Source organism: Mixophyes fleayi, chromosome 6, assembly GCF_038048845.1.
Source record: "Mixophyes fleayi isolate aMixFle1 chromosome 6, aMixFle1.hap1, whole genome shotgun sequence".
Taxonomy (NCBI): Eukaryota; Metazoa; Chordata; class Amphibia; order Anura; family Limnodynastidae; genus Mixophyes; species Mixophyes fleayi.
The window spans coordinates 104,757,207-104,777,396 of NC_134407.1; the positions used below are offsets into that span (position 1 = coordinate 104,757,207).

A 20,190-nucleotide genomic window follows, 5' to 3' on the forward strand; every position below is an offset into this window, starting at 1 on the left:
CCATGATTGGTAAAACAGACATGTTGCAAAAGACAACTGAAAACTTGATTGCAGCAAAAGAAGTCCCAGAATAAAACAAAACTTTCACCTGACTCCAAAGCTGTTTTTTGGGCTGGTTATACTGTCACGGTTCTCAAACAGAAGTACAGCTAGGAGTCATGAATTCGGTGAAAACACTCTTTGTTTATTTGCAGAGAGGTGATAATAACAGGTAATAAGGTGCAGTGATAAATACCAGGTTCCAGCTGATGCAGCAAGTAGCATGAATGTCCAGAAACAATCAGGTAAGGACAACAGGAAATGACATCAGGATTAGGACAACAGGAAAGGACATCACATGATGGGACAACAATAACCAGCAATGACTGCTGGGAGGAACAGGTATATATAAGGGGAATGAGACACACCCAGGTGCATGAGATAATTAGTGAACATACAGGTTAACTCCTAAAGCACAGGAATAATGCACAATAGCAGCACCTCTGGTGAAAAGAGGTACTGCTGGAACATAAAATAGCAATACAAATAATAGAGTCCAAAAGTCCAGGAGGCAGGTTGTTACACTTTATCAGTTGGAGTAGCGCAAGGCTCAGTGCTAGGTCCTCTGCTGTTCTTTATCTATACCGCTTCTCTTGAAAATCTAATAAGTTCCTTTGGATTTCAGTATCATCTCTATTCGGATGATAGCCAAATTTATCTATCCTCTCCTGATCTCTTGCCATCTGTGTTGTCCCGTGTAACTGACTGTCTTTCTGCCATTTCATCTTGGATGTCATCTTGCCAACTCAACTTAATCTTTCTAAAACAGAGGTAATAATATTCCCACCCACCAACAAGAGCATACCTGACATTTCTATCTCTGTTGATAACATGACCATAAATCCCACCCCACAAGCTTGCTGCCTAGGTGTAATCCTTGACGCACACCTATCCTTTGTTCCCCACATTGGCTTTATATCTAAATCATGTTACATACATCTAAAAAACATTTCCAGAATTCCCACATATCTCACACAAGACACTGCAAAAAACTTAATTCATGCACTTATTATCTCCCACATTGACTATTGCAATTCCCTCCTTACAGGTCTTTCCCTTTTCCCCATTACCCTTTCTTTCCTTTATATATAACCTACAAGGCCATCAACAAAGCTGCACCAACATACATCTCCTCTCTTGTCACAAAATATCTCCCAACTCGGCAACTCCGTTCTGCACAAGATTTGTTTCTCTCATCCACACTCATTACATCCTCCCATTCCTGATTACAAGACTTTTTCCGGGCTGCACCCAATCTATGGAATTCTCTCCCTCGCACAATAAGACTCTCCTCTAGTCTACAAGCTATCAAGCGTTCTCTGAAAACCCACCTCTTCAGACAAGCTTATAATATTCCCCAACCACCCTCTTAACCTCACTACATTACCCTATTACCACATGTTATACAACTACCCCTTGACCAACATTGTTGTGTGACAGGATCATTTAGCTTATGAGTCACTTTTACCTTTGCAGTCTGGCTGGGCTGACTGCAAATGTAGACTTAACCTCATGTGTCAAACTCCCATTGTCCAATAGATTGTAAGCTTGCGAGCAGGGCCTTCTCACCTCTTTATCTGTTTTACCCAGTTTGTTTATTAATTTACTATGTTTGTCCCCAATTGTAAAGCGCTACGGAATATGTTGGCACTATATAATTAAATGATGATGATGTTTGCAGAATACATAGCTTGTGGTAATAACAAACGCCCACTAAATGGCAGCAGAGCTGCGTTTGGGAATGCAAAGAGTGATGTCTCTGAGGTGTAACCACTAGATGGCAGGCATTTTCTAGTTTAGCTCTGAGCAGAGAAAGGTATTAGTGACTTAGTCACCAGTAAGTGGCCTCCTTGTAGAATAGAATATCGGGGCCTAAAGCACAAGGTGTGCTGCCATAGGGAGCCCACTTAGTTGCTGAAGCTATCCCACTATTTTCTTAGCAGTTTGGAGTCGGGGAGTCCCTGCAAATAGAGGTGTTTTTGCTCTGTGATGGAGGAGCTCAGCTAAGAAGCATCCACCATCGTCGTGCACATTCTTGACTTCATGCTTCATACTACATACCACCTTGGTTATTTCCAGATTAGCCTTATGCATTTTTGCATACATCTATCTGCTGCACTTTCTGCTCTTAATGTCAGGGATTGGCAGAATCGAGCTGTAAAAAGCTCCCTTCTGCAAGTCTGTGAACACTTTAGTCAAATTGATGTCCGAGAAGGCCATGCACATGGGCCAGTTTTACAGATTCTCAGAAATTAAATGTGTATAATCAGGATGTATTGATTCTCTTCTGCATTTTAAATACACTACACCATTTATTATTATTGTTATTATTATTAGAGTTAGAGGCATGTTTGACCCTACTAATTCATTTAACCAAAGTTATTTCAATTTGAAAATTAGTGGGGAAAGCAGGAAGAGATTACAATATAACTTGGAACATAGTTAGGGTGGCTGGGATGCAAAAGAAGGCAAATAAGAGCAAGGTCCTTTTTTTATGCAATAGTTCAATATTTTTTGTAAAACACAAAATCAGAATTCACATTTTATATTCTGCTTTCACAAGTAAATATAATTACAGGATTAGTTTGATCATAGTGAATGTGTACTGTATATGTTAATAACAAATCACTTAATGAGTCAATTAGTTTAATTTGTGTAATATTATAATGTCTGCATAAAAATCCACCAAACCACACGTCAAAATTAGAAACCCACATTAGGCCACATATTACAAGAGGATTATATTTATTCGGTGAGTTAAATGTATAAGCAAGATTTAGAAAATATAAACTCTGTAAATGGAAAGATTAAAATATATAAGTATTCCCTTTTACATCAGTTCAGTTAACAACTGGCATGAGAAACAGTGACATACTATTGATTGTACAGCATATGTGTTAGACCACATATCCACTGCCGCAACAAAATACATGCTTCTAGTAGATTTTTTTTAAGGTTAATAGGTATGGGAATGAAACTCATTCATATCAATGACTAGCATTTTAATTTGTGCTCAGGAATGCTTGCAACCCTGTTTTACAGTTCCTAGTGCGAACACAAAGCAAGGCAATGTGTCTTTATTAAGGCAGAGCTACACGGAAGCCAATTGTTACAGACAATATTAAACAGTAACTCAGTTTATAGGAATTGCAGGGTTAAAGAGAGGAAATAGCAGGTATACTCTGATAATACAATGAGGCATAGATGCAGTGAATGGCAAGATTTAATCCATAAAGGCTGCAGGTTCCATGGTATAAAGGGTAAACTGCAAGATAGGGTAACATGTTAAGTCCTGGTACAGGATGGCAGGATGGCCAGATAAAGCAGTGGAGCTGAGGACTCTTGCTTCCAGGCAGGTGAGATGATCTGCAGGCACAGATAGCACGGAGAACCAGGTAAACTGGGAAGCTTACAGTGTAGAGTTGAGGATGGATGTAATGCCAGTTGTGGCCTGTGTGAAGATAGAGCTGGAGAGCAGCACAGTACAAGGAATTGTGCAGAAGTAAGATTGAGCTCTAAATCTGGATGGTGGAACACAGCTAACATAGGTGAGTCCAATGGAGCAGATAGCGGGCACCATGAACCCAAGGATGGGAAGTGGTAACACAAATGATAGGCGGAGTCAAACACCAGGCAAAAATTGTCAGTCCAGCCAGCGATATATGTAGTTGGGGTAACAAGCAATAAGATCAGGCAGCAAGCAGGAGTGGTCAGGTCACAGGCAGAGCTAAAAACTGAGTATCAGTCTGAAGCAGAATATTCACAGGGTTTGCAGACAAACAGCAGCAGCAAGGACAATCTATGAACTGTTATGGTTGCAGGGAAAGGCAGTCTCTTAAAGGCCAGCCACAGATGACTAGCATCTAGATGTTAATGAAATTAACTCCTGCAATTTAGGAGAGTGGTCTGAGTACAACAGCAGCTCCTCTGGTAATACAGAGATACTGCAGGTTAAATACAATATAATGACAGAGTCTTAACACACTGCTTCCTCCATACACTTGCATTCACATCAACCGAACACATTGGTGTCAATGGAGGTTCATCCAATAACGCCCCCACCATGACCAAGTGCAATTGCCCTGTGCTACCCCTCCACCTTCGGTTGCAGCACATGCTCCTCCACAAAACTAAGTGACCCACCCCAAAAAATGTTTGGCCCTAGGTGTAAGCATGGCCAAAACATCAGAATAGATTTCAGTAGATTTCAATGTGTGGTTTGGTTTGTCACTTTTTGTTGTTTTCTGTTTGCACAAAATACACAAATTTGAAAACTTATTTTTGTCCGTTGACTTTAAGTATTACATTTGAAGCAAATACCAAAAGGCACTTACATGTAAAGAATGAAAAAATCACCTATTCTTTATACCCAGAATAGTCTTGGTAAAATCTGGAGTACTATCCACCACCTGGTCAGCAACATCTGCTCTTCTACCCATGGAACCCCACTCCTGATAGTGATGTCATGGAGTAACACACAGAGAAATTATGTTGCATACAATGTCAAGGCAGCGGAATCTGACTTTTAAAAGTCTAAAAGTCTACTCCATATGTGCCGAATTGTATGTAAATTCTTGTTCCGTGTGGGAATTTTAAATGGGAGTAAGGAGCCAAAGACAGAAAGGATAGGTGTTGTCTCCTAAAAACACTAACAAGAAAAAAAAAAAGAATAAGTAACTAAGAATGCAAACAATTAGGGAGAAATGTTAACATGATATGGCGCTTTTGTAATGCTACAATACTTGACAATTAGTTGATAAGCACACCATAATGCAAAGAATGATGATATTTTGCAACCTGCTAGACCTACCATTTACAACTACAATATATACCAATATATTTAGGCCAGCAAAGGGTCACTTGTAAATAATGATGTGATTGAAAATAATACCTAATATGCACACATCACCGTGTAGGCTATAGCGATAGACCACCTCAGAATCAGACATCACAAAAAGGCTAGCACCTAGGCACTATACAACACACACATAACATTTTAAAATGGACAAGCAATGGTAATGTTCACACATGACTACATTAAAAATGTCTCAAATAATTTGAAAACATTCGCACAAGAATAAAATAAGGCATCTACATTTTTGATAGATATATCACTATCCTAGAATCTTCAGCAAACATAATAATATAATATAATCCGTTTGACAAAATGGCACTATAGTAAATTTCCATTGTTGCCTCTATACAGGGGAAGAGGGGAGGAGAGCTGATTGCAACCTAACAATTATGAAGCTGTAGCCACACCAAAAGAGAGCATACCCCAATGTGATGTACCACACCCTAATCCTGACATGTTCATGCCCCATTTTTGACATTGCATATCCTGATTTCTATATATTATTCACACCTCCCAAAATTACCGTCAATCAGGAAAAAGTTCTGGCTGTTAGAACAGTCTTCTAGAATCGGGACTGTCCTAAATTGGGAGATATGGTATAATGCCAAACTTGGTACTTCATACACAAGAAAAAATATATTTCTATGAAAATTAATAAATATGTTGAGTAAATAGTTTAGATGTGTTTGAAATCTATTTGAACTCATTTTATATTAGTAAATGTCTTTGTGTCAACTGTCAGTAAGCACATTGTTTCTACATGCAGTATAAACATTTAAAGTAATTGTTTTCTAACCCCTCATTACCCTTGTTCCAGATTTTCTAACTAGAGTCTGAACAGGTGTTTTTTTATTAATAACTCACTAACAGTGATCTACTTTTCCTACCTAATGTCCATGATATTGTAAAAATAATTATATCATACTGAAAACGAAACTCTACATTTTCAGCCAAAACAAATTGGTCATGTTATAAGCTTTAGCCATGTCTATAATTTTCTTTTAAGCTAAACCTCAAAATATTAAAATGTAATTAATTTAAAATCTCTATATCATAGAGGTTAAAACTGTGCAATACATACTGGTTTACATCAATTCAACAGTATCAGGCTTTTCTGTCTATATGCTATTGCTTGATTTTTCACTATGATTTTTAAATAACAAAGGTAAACATACGAAAAGAACAAATTGTTCATTGATGCAGGTCATCTGTCAGACAGACTTAACACAAAATATGTCAGTGTGCATCTTATGTATCTAAGCTGATGACATTCAAGAAAAAAAAATACTGTTTATATTGTTTTTAGGATTAAACATCAAGTGGCCCATTTAAGGTTGCATCACACAGGTGCTGTGTGTGTAAGTCTATTATACTTGGCATTCACACACAACAGGCATTGCAGACACTGATTTCCAGTCACACAAAGCTGCCAATAGAGCTTATTAGAGCTATTGTGCAAGGGACTTGACATTTACACTTCCTACTATGTGCAGACAAACAATGTGATAATGCAGTTCAATTCAATTCCCAGCCCTCAATATAATATGTTTGATATACCATAGTGTTTATATAATGGACTGGTGAAAAGTCCCACATAGTTGGTGTTAATCATAGGTAATTGAATGGATGAGAATATTAGTATAATCTAAATTAATAGCTTGTTAATTATGTGGTGTAATGGCTGCTATGTAGAGTATCTGAACTCAAATGCTGAACTGAAATGTAACTTGCACTACAATTTAGTATAATTTAGTATAGGCAATTATGTGCACAATATACTTCAGGGATCAGGATATATAGTTGTATTACTGTTTTTATTAGTCCAATTAATTCAGAATGTAATTGATAGGATTGTCTCATGGTGCATCAATGTGATAAAAAGGAGATATTGCGAAAAAGTAATTGCAGCATCTGAGGAATAATTAAATCCTGATTTCACTTATTAAAAACGTTTATTTAAACCCGACTGTGGGTTTCACGTCAGCTGGTGATGTAATGGTACTCCTTGTCAAGAAAAACCCGCATGACAGTGTGTGGGATGATTATGGCTTGTTATACAGTCCTTATTGATGTTCTCTTTTTCTCTCTAAGTTAACACTCAACAGAATACCTGTGAGAGGTACACTGCTGCTGCATGGAGCTGTCGATTCTTTATTTGATGATCAGATTATTATACATTTGTTGTACAAATTATATTTACTCTTTACAACAGGCAACATCGTCCCATTGGCATCATGCTGGCATTTCACTAGCACGATACAATACCATTTTTAATTGCTGCACATTTATCCTTTGCTTTGCAGTCAAGCCTTGTCACAAAAAATAATGGCAACATTTAAAAGCAGCACTACAACTTATATATAAATATGACAACACTAAGGGCGGTATTCAATTGACGGCGGGATCGCCAAAAATCCCGCGCTCGAAAAATATTACCATTATTACAGTAATCCTGCGCGGGAAAACCGTTAATACGGTAATTTACTCGCTGGATTTCAGGAGCTGCGAGCTGAAATCCAGTGAGATATTACTGCATTAAAGGTGATATTTTCAAGCGCGGGGATTTTCGGCGATCCCGCCGTCAATTGAATACCCCCCCTAAGAGTGCTGCTTGAAATACAATGTAAAAAGTATGAGGCAACAAGCGTTTTTTGAGTAATAAAATTGCCCCCCTCATCTCTTAAGTATTTTACAATTATTGTAAACATTTTTATAATACCAGGGTGAGTTGCTAGCATCAACACTTAATGGACTATGTGGCAAATAAATCTTCACATGTTATCCTCAAAGTCTATGGAATACCTAGATACCCCTATTACACTTAAATAGGCAGAGTAGTCACTTTTTTCACCAGCAACAAAGCACCATCTTTAGATGGGATTAGATTAAAATTATAGAACAAGTTCAAATCCTTTATATTTCCAAACTCAAAAGCTTGAAAATGTTGACACCTTATTGGCCAATGAAACACTTCCCTCCTCTATGTCTAAGCATTGATTATTGTCATTCCAAAAATTGTGAAATACTTCATCCAGAATCATAATGCCCTATTTCACTATTAACTACACACATCAAAATATTAGCTAAAGTCCGGTGCTTTGGCTAAATAAAAATATAGCTCAGATATTTTACCCAGACCAGACAGGATTTAGCCACCACCACTAATATTAGGTGTTCATTTTGTTGCTATTCTGTTCCAAAACTAGATTCTTGCAATGACAGCATGAAATTCAAAAAAGAGAGAGAAGAAAACGTTGCACAAAAATAGCTTGGAGTTGAAAACCCCTATCAAGATATATCAGTATAATTATATGCCATTATAATATATATAATGATCTTTATATATTTTGGGGGTGCAACCTTAAACTTAATACAAGCAATAAAGAGAAGAAAGAAGTTGGTTGTCAATACTCCTTTTACAATAGTTTCAGCAGGAAATACATCGAAAATAAAACTTACATTTTATTAATTAATTGAATGACAGCATGAAGCCAGAAGTAAAATGAAAACATAAAAGTATTTATTGCTGCGAGAACACAAACCAGGTAATAGTTGAGACAAAAAATTATGAGTAAATAGACGAGAATTTTGGATGCATCCTGAGAGAGAAAGGCATTAAATTTGCGTGATGTTATGGAGGTGGAGGTGGCAGGATTTGGTTAAGGACTGGATATGAGTGGTAAAGTTGAGGGCAGAGTCATGGGTGATTCTCATGGCAGTGGGCTTGGGTGACAGGAGAGAGAGTTATGTTGTCAACCAAGAAGGAGATATTTTGAGGAGGAAAGATTATGAGCTCGGATTTGGAGATTTTGAGTTTGAAGAAGCGCTGTGGCATCCAGGTAGCTACAGCCAAGAGACAGCTAGATACTTGGGTTAGAAAGGTGGGACAGAAGTCAGGGGATGAACAATAGATTTGCATGTCATCAGCATAGAGATAGAGATAGGTATTGGAGGCCAAATTATTTAATAAGTTCACCGACAGAGGGGGTGTAGAGAGAGAAGAGCAGAGAGCCAAGGACAGAGACTTGGGGGATTTCAATAGAAAGAGGAAGAGGAAAAGGGGGGGTCAGAAGCAGAGACACTAAAAGAGTAGCCAGAGAGGAACAAGGCAAACAAGGAGAGAGATATTTCATGAAGACCTAGGGAGTGAAGGGTAGAGAGGAGAGAAGCATGATCAACAGTGTCAAAGGAGCAGAGAGTTTGAGGAGTACGAGAAGGGAGAAGTGCCCTTTAGACCTAATTGAGAGTAAGTCGTTTGTTACTTTAGTGAGGGCGGTTTCAGATGAGTGAAGTAAACGAAGTCAGACCGGAGAGGGTCAAGAAGAGAGTGGGAAGAGAGAAAGTGGGTCAGACAATTGAAGACAATTTTAGAAGCAGAGATATGTGGTGATAGTTATAGGAGCGGATGGGTCAAGGGAGGATTTCTTGAGAATAGGGGAGAGGAGAGCATGCTTGAAGGAAAAGGGGAAGATATCAATGGAGAGAGAGAGGTTAAAGAAGTGAGCAGAGTGACAACAGGTATTGGAATAGAGGAAGCAAATTAAAATGGAGGAGACTGGGAAAAGAGGATAGGTTGTAGAAGAAGAATAGGAGAGAAGAGAGAGGATCTCAGGCACAATTAAAGGAGGGTAGGAGCCAAGGGTGGCAGAGTGAGTTATAAAGAGGACAGGTGAGGGGAGGCGAGTCTGTCGAGAACAGATATCATTGTGGATAGTCAATTTTATCTTTGAAGTAGGTGTAAGTCAAGAGCAGTGATGGATGAGGTAGATGGAGTTAGGGGAGCACACAGTATAGAATTAATGTAGCAAAGAGGTGTCAGGTTTATTGGACAGAGAGGAGATGAGGTATGTGAAGTATGTATGTTTGGCAAAAAAGAGTGCTGAATAGTAGGAGGAAAGGATGAATTTAAAGTGGATGAAGTCAGCAAGGGAGCATGATTTCTTCCATTGGGGCGTTCAGAGGAGACAAAAAAAAGGGGAGTGCCAGGGTTGGGTTTACGTTGGCAGACATGAAGTGGGGTGGCTGGTGCTGCATTATCAAGGACAACAGAGTTTGTAGTTATAAAGAAAGACAGCAGTGTTGGGGACCAATAGGGAAGAAATGGTAGTGAGGAGGGGTTTGAGGGAGGACACAAAGATGATGGAGACAATGCTGTTGAAGAGACGCTTATGCAGGTGACTTTGGGTGGGAGGGGGGTTCAAGAGGTAAAAAAGGGGGAAAGGACAAGAGATTGTGGTCAGAGAGGAGGAAGACAGAATTGGAGAAGTTGGAGATGTCACAGAGATGGGAGAAAACTAGGTCCAGGGAGTGGTAGAAGTTGTCAAGGTGGGTGGTAGAAGTTGTCCATTGGGAGAGGCCATAGGAGGAAGTGAGAGTTAGGAGTTTGGAGGCAGCGGTAGTAATAGGAGAGTCAGTAGGGATGTTAAAAACACCGATAATAGTAGTGGGAAGATCGGAAATGGGAAAGCCATGCAGCAAAGTTATCACAAAATTGTGAGGAAGCGCCAGGTGGATGACAGATGACAGCACCATGAAGGTGGAGAGGGGAGAAGAGGCGGATGGAGTGAACTTCATAGCAGCAGACGATGAGGTAGGGTTCAGGAGTGATAACACTGAAGGTGTAGCTGGGAGACAGTGGGATACCTACACCACCTCCTTAGCGGTCTCCAGGTAGGGGAATGTGGGAGAAGGAGAGATCCACATGGGAGAGTGCAGCAGGGGAAGCAATATTAGAGGGGGAGATCCATATTTCAGTAAGGGCCAGGAAGCCAAAGGAATGGGAGAGGAAAAGGTCATGAATGGGAGTGAGATATTGCAGACAGATCTTTCATTCCATAGTGTGCAGGGCAGGTGAAGGTGTGTGTCCAGGAGAAACAAGGTGATATGTGGTGGAGGGGTGAGTGACAGTGGATAGAGGGACTAGACTTGGACATGTAGTATGGAGTGATGATGTGGGGAGCCATCTGGTGGAGTGGGTAGAAGTGTTTAATAAATATGGTAATTGAGATTTTGCAGAGTCATGAAATGGGAGTGGGCCAATGTCTGGTCCAAATCCAATTCAAACTCAGTTTCAATGCTTTATACTTGTGATGGCAGGCAAAGGCTTCAGTAGCCTTGAAAATGCAATTATTAGATAGAAAGGCTGGAATTATCTGGCGCAAAGATGACAGAGTGTAGGTTCAGTGCAAAAAACATTTATTAATGTAACATGAGATCCAACTTTAGTTGGAACCAGCAGAAAAAAGGTCAAAAAGGTAGTTCACAGACCCAATAGGGAAAAGAACTAATGCTAAAAATGTTAATAAGTATGTCCAGAGTGAAGAGCACACAAAACAGCAGATGGGAAACCAAAAAACAAGAAAAAATACAAAAGTACAAAACAAAAACAAAGGAAAAACAAAGGAATGATCATAGAAAAAATTCCGTTCATCACTAAGTATAGTGCAAATGCTTTTAAGATTGAAAAAATCATAAAGAAACACTGGGGGGTTCTTCTAGGCGACGATACCCTTAAAAGTATCCTTCCCCCGAGACCCAGCTTCATTTACAAGAAAGTGGGAAACTTGAGGAATCAACTAGTAAAAAGCACAATCCCTCCGGAGAGAAAGGACACCAAAAATACCTGGCTCAATGCGAATAAACATGACTTTTACTATTGCAATCGATGTGCGGCCTGTAAGACCTATGGACATAGAGACACTAAGCCTGTGACTGATTTCAAGTCAAATACCAAGGGTGTCAGATATGACATTAAAGAAAAAATGTCCTGCGATCATCTACTTGTTGGAATGTCCCTGCGGAAAAACAATATGTCGGGAGGACGATTACAAAATTGAGCACTAGGATCCAAGAACATCAGAGGAATATTAGGGACCAAATGACTTCACATAATGTCCCTGATCATTTTCTTCAATGCCATCAACATGACCCTCTAAACTGAAATTTATTGGGATCCATAATATAAAGAAACCATGGCGGGGAGGGGATTATATTAAACTCATCTCCCAAGAAGAAACTAAATGGATCTACTACCTTAAAACTTTGACTCCTAATGGTCTCAATGTTGATTTTGACTTAAACACCTTTCTTTAGGCACTTTATTTTCATTCCCTTTAGAATTTATTAGGTAGACCCCATCTTTATTCATACTCTCCCATACACCTATAATTTAAGCCTCCTTCTAGTGCTATATATATATATATATATATATATATATATATATATTGATAATTATTTTCTACAGGTTTCTTATAGGTCTTTTACCCGTAGTTTACCTGTACTATATTTGGACTTTTATAAAATGGCTCTATTATTATTATTATTATTATTATTATTATTATTATAGTTTATTTGTTAGGCGCCACAAGGTTTCCGCAGCGCCGTACACGGCACAAACAGTACACTATACAGGGTATAACAATACAGAACAATAAACACAAAGTACCAGAACTTCAGAAACTCCAGGCAGGCAAATACTGTAAAGACGGAGCGGAAGAACAGGTGTGGAGACAGGAGGGGAGAGGGGCCCTGCTCATACGAGCTTACATCCTAAGGGAGGGCAAACAAAATCAGGCACAAGAGGGAGCCAGTGAAGCAAAGGGGAGAGAAGAGGAGCCAGGGGAGAAACAGAAGAGGTGAGAGGTTAAGTGGATGGTTGGTAGGCCTTAAGGAACAGGTGAGTTTTTAGTGCCTGCTTGAAGGAGCACAGATTGAGTGAGAGACGGATGGAGCGAGGGAGGTCGTTCCAGTGAAGGGGGGCAGCTCGGGAGAAGTCTTGTATTCTAGAGTGGGAAGAGGTGATCAGAGTGGAGGAGAGGTGGCGATCATTGGCCGAGCGCAGGGAGCGGGCGGGAGTGTGAATGGAGAGGAGGTTAGAAATATAAGGGGCAGTAGACTGGGAAAGAGCCTTGTAAGTGGTGGTGAGGAGTTTGAAAAGGATTCTGTAGGGGAAGGGGAGCCAGTGTAAGGCAAGACAGAGAGGGTAGGCAGAGGAGGAGCGGCGTGAGAGGAAGATGAGTCTCGCAGCCGCATTAAGTATAGAGCGGAGGGGGGCGAGGTGGGAGCAGGGGAGGCCAGTAAGGAGGAGGTTGCAGTAGTCGAGGCGGGAAATGATGAGAGCATGGATGACAGTTTTGGTGGCATCTTGAGAGAGGAAGGGACGGATGTGGGCAATGTTACGGAGTTGAAAGCGACAGGCTTGGGTAAGGGATTGAATGTGGGGGGCAAAAGAGAGAGAGGAGTCAAGAGTGACTCCTAGGCAGCGGAGTTGGGTGACAGAGGAGATAGTGGAGTTGTTAACGATTATAGAGAGGTCATGATGGGAAGGGAGTCTGGGTGGGGGAAAGACAATGAGTTCAGTTTTGGAGATGTTAATTTTAAGAAAGCGTGAAGACATCCAGGATGAGATGGCTGAGAGGCAGTCAGTTACACGAGAGAGGATGGAGGAGGAAAGATCAGGAGAAGAGATGTAGAGTTTAATATCATTAGCATATAGGTGATACTGAAGACCGAATGAAGAGATGAGAGCTCCAAGGGAGGAGGTATAGAGCAAAAAGAGTAAAGGGCCAAGAACAGAGCCCTGAGGGACTCCAACAGGGAGAGGGGTGGGGGTGGAGGAAGAACCAGACGTGAATACAGAGAAGGAGTGGTTAGCAAGGTAGGAGGTGAACCAGGCATGGACAGAGCCAGAGAGGCCGAGAGAGAGTAGAGTTTGCAACAGGAGGGGGTGGTCCACGGTGTCGAAGGCCGTGGAGAGGTCGAGGAGGATGAGTATGGAGTAGTGACCCTTGGATTTGGCTGATAGGAGATCATTAGTAACTTTAGCCAGGGCTGTTTCGGTGGAGTGGAGGGGGTGGTAGCTGAATTGGAGAGGGTCAAGGAGGGAGTTGTCAGAGAGGTGTTTGGTGAGGCGGCTGCAGACAATCCGCTCAAGTAATTTGGAGGCATATGGGAGAAGAGAGATAGGGCGGTAGTTAGTAAGAGAGGTGGGGTCAAGATTGGGTTCCTTGAGGATAGGGGAGAAAAGAGCGTGTTTGAATGAGGATGGGACAACGCCAGAGAAGAGTGATAGGTTGAAGAGGTGAGCGAGGTAGGAGCAGGCAGTGGGAGAGAGAGAGCGAAGAAGGTGGGAGGGGATGGGATCAAGAGGACAGGTAGAGGGTGGAGAGGAAAGAATAGGGGATCGAACTTCTTCACCTGAAGTGGGGATGAAGGAGGACCACAGCTGGTTAATGGCGGGAGGTGAAGTGGAGAGGGGGGCGGGAGAGCAGTGGGAGGAGGAGATGTTCTGTCTGATGGCTTAAATTTTGGAAGAGAAAAAAGGAGGCGAAGTCAGAAGCAGAGAGGGAAGGTTGGACAGTGGGAGGGGGGGAGAGGAGTGAGTTGAATGTGGCAAAGAGGCGGCGGGGATTAGAGGACTGAGAAGAGATAAGGGACTTAAAGAAGGATTGTTTAGCGAGGGACAGGGCAGAGCAGAAAGAGGAGAGGATGAATTTGAAGTTAAGCCAGTATAAGTTTCTCGACCCTCTGTCGGCCTGCGGCCAAGTCTACAAAGAAGACAAGGCAACAATATGATTCCTACACCTCTTGTGTTTTTTACTTGAGCCTTTGATAGAGCTGCCTATGGTGATTTGAGCTCTCCAATTGGTCAATCAAGACATGACCTTCTAAACAAGCTCTGATTGGACCTAAGACTGACCGCCTTTGCTATAAGTTTCACTATAGCTAAGGTTTGACCCCATTGATATCCCTGAGGAAGCCCATCTTTGGGAGAAACACGTTGGTTACTTGTCTACTCCCACACTGCCACTCCTTACATTTTATTCTACCTTTTGACTTTCTCCCGCTGTTCCTGCCGCACATCGGACTCTGGAAAGTGGGGTGCATGCGCGAACACCACTAGGACGTAGAAGACCCGGCACAGGTACCTGTCTGCATCTGTTACATCAAGTTGTTTTCAGAGGACGGAGTAGACGTACTCCTTCTCCTCCCCCACACTACCGCACTCGGACCCTACGTTTTTCTGCCTGGAACCAGGATTTTCACCAACAGTGAGTGATTTTTTTTCTTTGCCTCCTTTTTCCCTTCCCTCTTTTTGTATTTTGGACTTATGTTTTCTGCGATTTCTGGACATTTGTATTGGACTTTGTATTGGACTCTCTTTTTTGTTTTTGTTTTTGTTTTGTATTTCTTCTTGTTTTTTGGTTTCCCTTCTGCTATTTTGTGTGCTCTTCACTCTGGACATACTTATTAACATTTTTAGCATTAGTTCTTTTCCCTACATGTTACATTAATAAATGTTTTTTGCACTGAACCTACACTCTGTCATCTTTGCGCCAGGTAATTCCAGCCTTTTTGTATACTTCTATTAGGGGTAGGATCCCTCCCCTTATCACTATTACCTAGAGGCTGCATCTAATATATGGGAAGCGTGGTCTGTCCCCTTTCTATTCTATTTCTGAATTATTATTAGATAGAAGACTGAAACAGCTGTTGCAGGGGGAGGTAGTGACTGAGCAAGTAGTACAGCAGTCAGAGTAAACAGAGTTTATGCTGCAGGGAAATAAACTGACAGATAAAATCAAACTTTCTTGATGTGAGAATGAAATGTTCTCCCTCATATTGTGCTTGAGACAAAAATGGTAGGACATTGAATAGCTAACGGATGAGGAATGTGGCTTTAAGTTGGGCTGTGCTAAAATAGTTATATCCTCTGTTAGATTTAGCAAAAAAAATTGTACATACTGCACAAAGTGTATTTATGACCCCTCTGATTAAAGAAAATGGAAAGAAGAAACAGTTGTAACTATATGTGGAAAAATATTGGGTTCCTTTTCGCATTTATTGTAGGATTGCCCTGAAGTTCAAACATTTTGGTTAGCTGTGGGTGTATGCATCTCTGAAACAGGAGTGGATAATCTTCATATCACTACTATGATATGTATATTTGGACATTCCTAAGTAAGCCAGTATCTCAATATGTAATTAATATGATGGCCTTGGCTAAGTTCATCATTGCAATAATGTGGATGGCAGGAGAGGTTTTAATAAATGAGTGGCCTTAGTGAATGACACTGTGGCACATGAAAGGTCGACTAAATCAAGACATGTTCTACATTCATTAACAGAAATAGTCTGAGGAAATGCTTGCCTATATACACAGTCCTAACCCAGTCCTAATTCAATAATTATGCTTAAAATCAGAATTGTGGTTGTTCATGAATTCAGGAAACAATGGGCCTGGTTCATTAAGGAAAGTTAAGAAAAAAACTGAGTAACTTTTCTTGCTCAAATTTTCTGGACAAAACCATGCTGCAATGCAAGGGGTGCAAATGAGTTTATTATTTTGCACATAAGAAAAATACTGGGTGTTTTTTCATGTAGCACACAAATACTTGATAGCTTATTTGTACACTGAAATTTAAAGTTGATCTAGGACAAGTCCTACCACAAATATAAATCTGCCATCACATTTTTTTAAATAAAACTTACCTCCCCCTCCAATGCAATATGGTTTTGTCCTACTTGCTTACATTTGCTTAACTTTCCTTAATGAATCAGGCCCAGTGTCTTTAAAATCATTACAGTTAAGTTCCAATTATCAGCTATACACTGGAAGTAGGAATTCTGTGACTAGCTTAAGTTGGTACTCCCATGTCCAGGGCGCAGAATTTAATATGAAGCCAGTGTTCACCAGGGATCCGCGCAAGGAGGTATCTGCTTTGTGATGTGCGCCACACAGATCACGGCCACTGGCGTATTTCTAAGCGTAGTCTGAGTATGAGGGTGAAAGGATTGGCAACACATGCTAGAACAGGAACCACTGCAATAAAGAGAACAATATAATACTGGATATCTAGGCAAGAACACTGAAGCGGAATAAAGTTCCCAACATGATTAGGCAGATTTCCTGGAGGAGTTCAGGAGATGGATACAATCTCTCAAACTGTCAGGGAAATACAGCAAGGAGAAAAACTAGACAAATTTTATGTATATGTAAATATCCCTTAAGTATCACAGAGCGCAGAACATGTATAAGTAAAGTGGCAAAAAAAACACTGGGGGTGGGCAGGAGACGTGAACGGTCATGTGATCACATCTATATGAGATTGGTATGCACATCTAAGGGGATGGCTTTGGAGAGGTTGCTGCGGTGGTGCCACAAAGAACTACCAGAGAAGTGTGCTGGGAGCCATCTCAGCAAGTCTAGTACATGACACCAATGTTATCTTGTATACGCCTTTGAACCTGATAGATACATCTTATTATATACTATGCAAGACTATATACTATTTTCAAGTTTTTTTATTCTTCATGTTTATAATAAGTTTTAACAAATATGAGTAAGTAGCTGCATTGGTTTATTGTTAAACTGTATCACCCAAAAAGTGACTACAGCTGGATAATAATTGATTCTCAAGCTTAATTTACACCTTTTCTTAATAAAGTATATTATGTAGTTGAAGAAGTGCACCAGATTTCCACTATACATACTTTATGGGTAAAAAAACAGAATAAATCCAGTGTCAAATATTGAGCTATATTGATTGAATAAAGTATAATAGTGATACTGTTATTTATTTTTACAGGTTTGTCCACCTCAAGAGAATATGGTGTCAGCTGTTTTGGAACCATGGGCTATTGTATTTCTCATCTTGCTCACTGCGCTAGTAATGTTTTTCTTGGTGCTACTGCCTTTGGGTATTGTCATCTTATGGAGGAAGAAACACATGCCGATACTATCGTTAGATGGAACTGTGTAACGAAGACAAACTATTTCACTGTTATATGTGACAATAGTATAATGCGTTAAACAATGAGATCAAACTCCACAATATGATATCATATTCCAAAGAACATATTGCAAAGAAAAAATAAAACATGCAAAGTTATCAACTGAAATAAATGAAACACTGGGATACAGAAGAGATGCAAAACATATTGAAAGCAAATCCTCCTATACCTGTATGGTCCCTGAGTTAATTAAACAATTAACAACTCAATGTCTCGAACCATGCATAAAAATGTTGGGCAGGTCCTATTACACAACATTTTGTACATAACATTAAGATGAAGACAATGCAGTGATTATAATAGACGGGTGACTGTTGGAGAATACATGACAGTGATAAAGACTTCACAACTTACTGGAATTGTTCAAAGAATCAGTCATGTTTTCATGGAAGCCTTAAAAATGTCTATATCTACAGCTCACTGTACAATAACGATATTTCTGAGACCATTGTCTGAGACAGCTTTATCAAACCAGCCAATGAATGTTCTCATGGTGGCAAGGTGCTGCACCCCTCCAAATAGACTTCAGACCCTTACAATATCTGTGCTGACACATTGAAGAGGTTGTAGCCTAACACCCCATTTAGTTTATTTATTCTTTTAATGTGTTACTACCTTGGAAAAGGTTTTAATAGCTTGGGAATGCAAATTTCATACTCCCTGACTATACGTTGTTTAGAGCATAATACTCTTACAGCTAACAAAGATTTAAAGAGTGATCATACAAAGCAGTTGAAACTTCGGACATTACCACCAATAGTTATGAAAACATTTTGGCCTCTTGCACATGAGTGAAAAAGCGGCCCATTCATTTCAGTGCACATAGATTGAGAAATTTTAACCCACATACGTCTAAGAAATATGGATGAATAAGACGTACATGTGAGTTGTGCCAGGGATTATTATATTACAATAAAGAGTGGCTCAGTAATGGAAGCTAAGGGAAGAGGCATGTAATATTAGTTACTGCTGTGAATCTAGAAAATATTTGTGAAATGGTACATTATTTCCAATTAACAAGGATTTTGTATAATTAATGATGCACACATTAAGTAAATGTAGTGTAAGTTCTGCAAGCAAAACTTATATTGTGTGTACAACAATGTCCTTGACTCACAAATGCCCCAAAACAGACTCTCCACCAGTGCCCATTATACATTTTATTTGCAGATCTAGTATATGTCAGAAAGTCCCTAGAACAAATTCTGACTACTAGCCTCTGCAATCGTAACTTGGGTCCTGCCTATTTTCATTTACTCACTTGGCAGTGGAGTAGTGACTGGTGAGTCAGTGACACCTAAACAGCACCTTTATACCTCTTGCAAAAATGTTAACTCGTCTGTTAGAAACTGACATTTGGACTTCAGTAAATAAATGCATGATGTCTGTATGGTCACTGACCGAGAATGTCTAGGAATATGATCCTATCTAGAGATGTGCGCATACCCTCGTGTTTTGGTTCTAAAACCATCTTTGTATTTTGGTTTTGGCTAAAAATCCTCATGTGTTTTGGTTTTGGTTTTGAATCTGGCTTTCATTAAAAATTGTGAAAAACATGTAAGGTCATGTGATTTTGAGCTCATTTTGTTTGTGCATTAGTGTTTATAGCATTCACATTTGTTTACAATCATTAACAGTCTATTTTATAATGATCTCTACACAACTTTCAAAATTGCAGCGAGCTGGCTGGCTAAAATTAGTGACAGGGCAGTTTAATAAAAGATACAATCCCTATGAAACATTGTGGCACAGCAGTATCAAACAAGATGGCAGTTTGATAAAGTAATAGACACTTATATAACATATAGGCAGGGCAATGACTGATAGGATGGTCATTTTAGAAAAGAAGATATCCCAGGGTAAGCCCCCTCACTACTGAAATGGTTTGAGAAAATCGCTGACGCTTGTAAAGTGAGAAATTTCATTTTGGTACTACCACTTACTGGGTGTGATACATATCATCATCATCATTTATTTATATAGCGCCACTGATTCCGCAGCACTGTACAGAGAACTCATTCATATCAGTCCCTGACCCATTGGAGCATACAGGTCAAATTTTGAAAGCAGCCAATTAAACTACTAGTATGTTTTTGGAGTGTGGGAGGAATCTGAAGCTCCCGGAGGAAACCCATACAAACACAGGGAGAACATACAAACACCACACAGATAAGGCCATGGTCAGGAATTGAACTCATGACCCCAGCGCTGTGAGGCAGAAGTGCTAACCACTTGCTGTCCCATGCTACCTATGTTCAGGAGTTACATGATCAACATTTATATGGTCGACAACAAAATGTAGACAGGGTTGGAAAGTCAATAATAATGACATTAACAGTATTATTAGGTTGACAATTGAAATGTAGACAGTATTGTTAAGTCGACAATTGAAATGTAAACAGTATTATTAGGTCAACAATTTAAATGTAGACTTTTTTTTTAGGTTGACAATAATATCCCTAAACCTATTCCTAACCCTATCTCTAAACCTAACACTAACCATA

The 20,190-nt window shown here is 39.9% G+C and overlaps 1 long non-coding RNA gene across 1 annotated transcript in view; it reads left to right on the forward strand.

Annotated features, from left to right (window-relative positions):
* LOC142160348 (uncharacterized) overlaps positions 1-19,242 on the forward strand; it is a 57,373-nt gene extending 38,131 nt beyond the window's left edge. Inside the window, exon 2 of the long non-coding RNA XR_012693170.1 lies at positions 17,482-19,242. This is a non-coding gene — a long non-coding RNA (uncharacterized LOC142160348). The remainder of the gene's footprint in view (positions 1-17,481) is intronic.
* Positions 19,243-20,190: the final 948 nt, after the last annotated feature.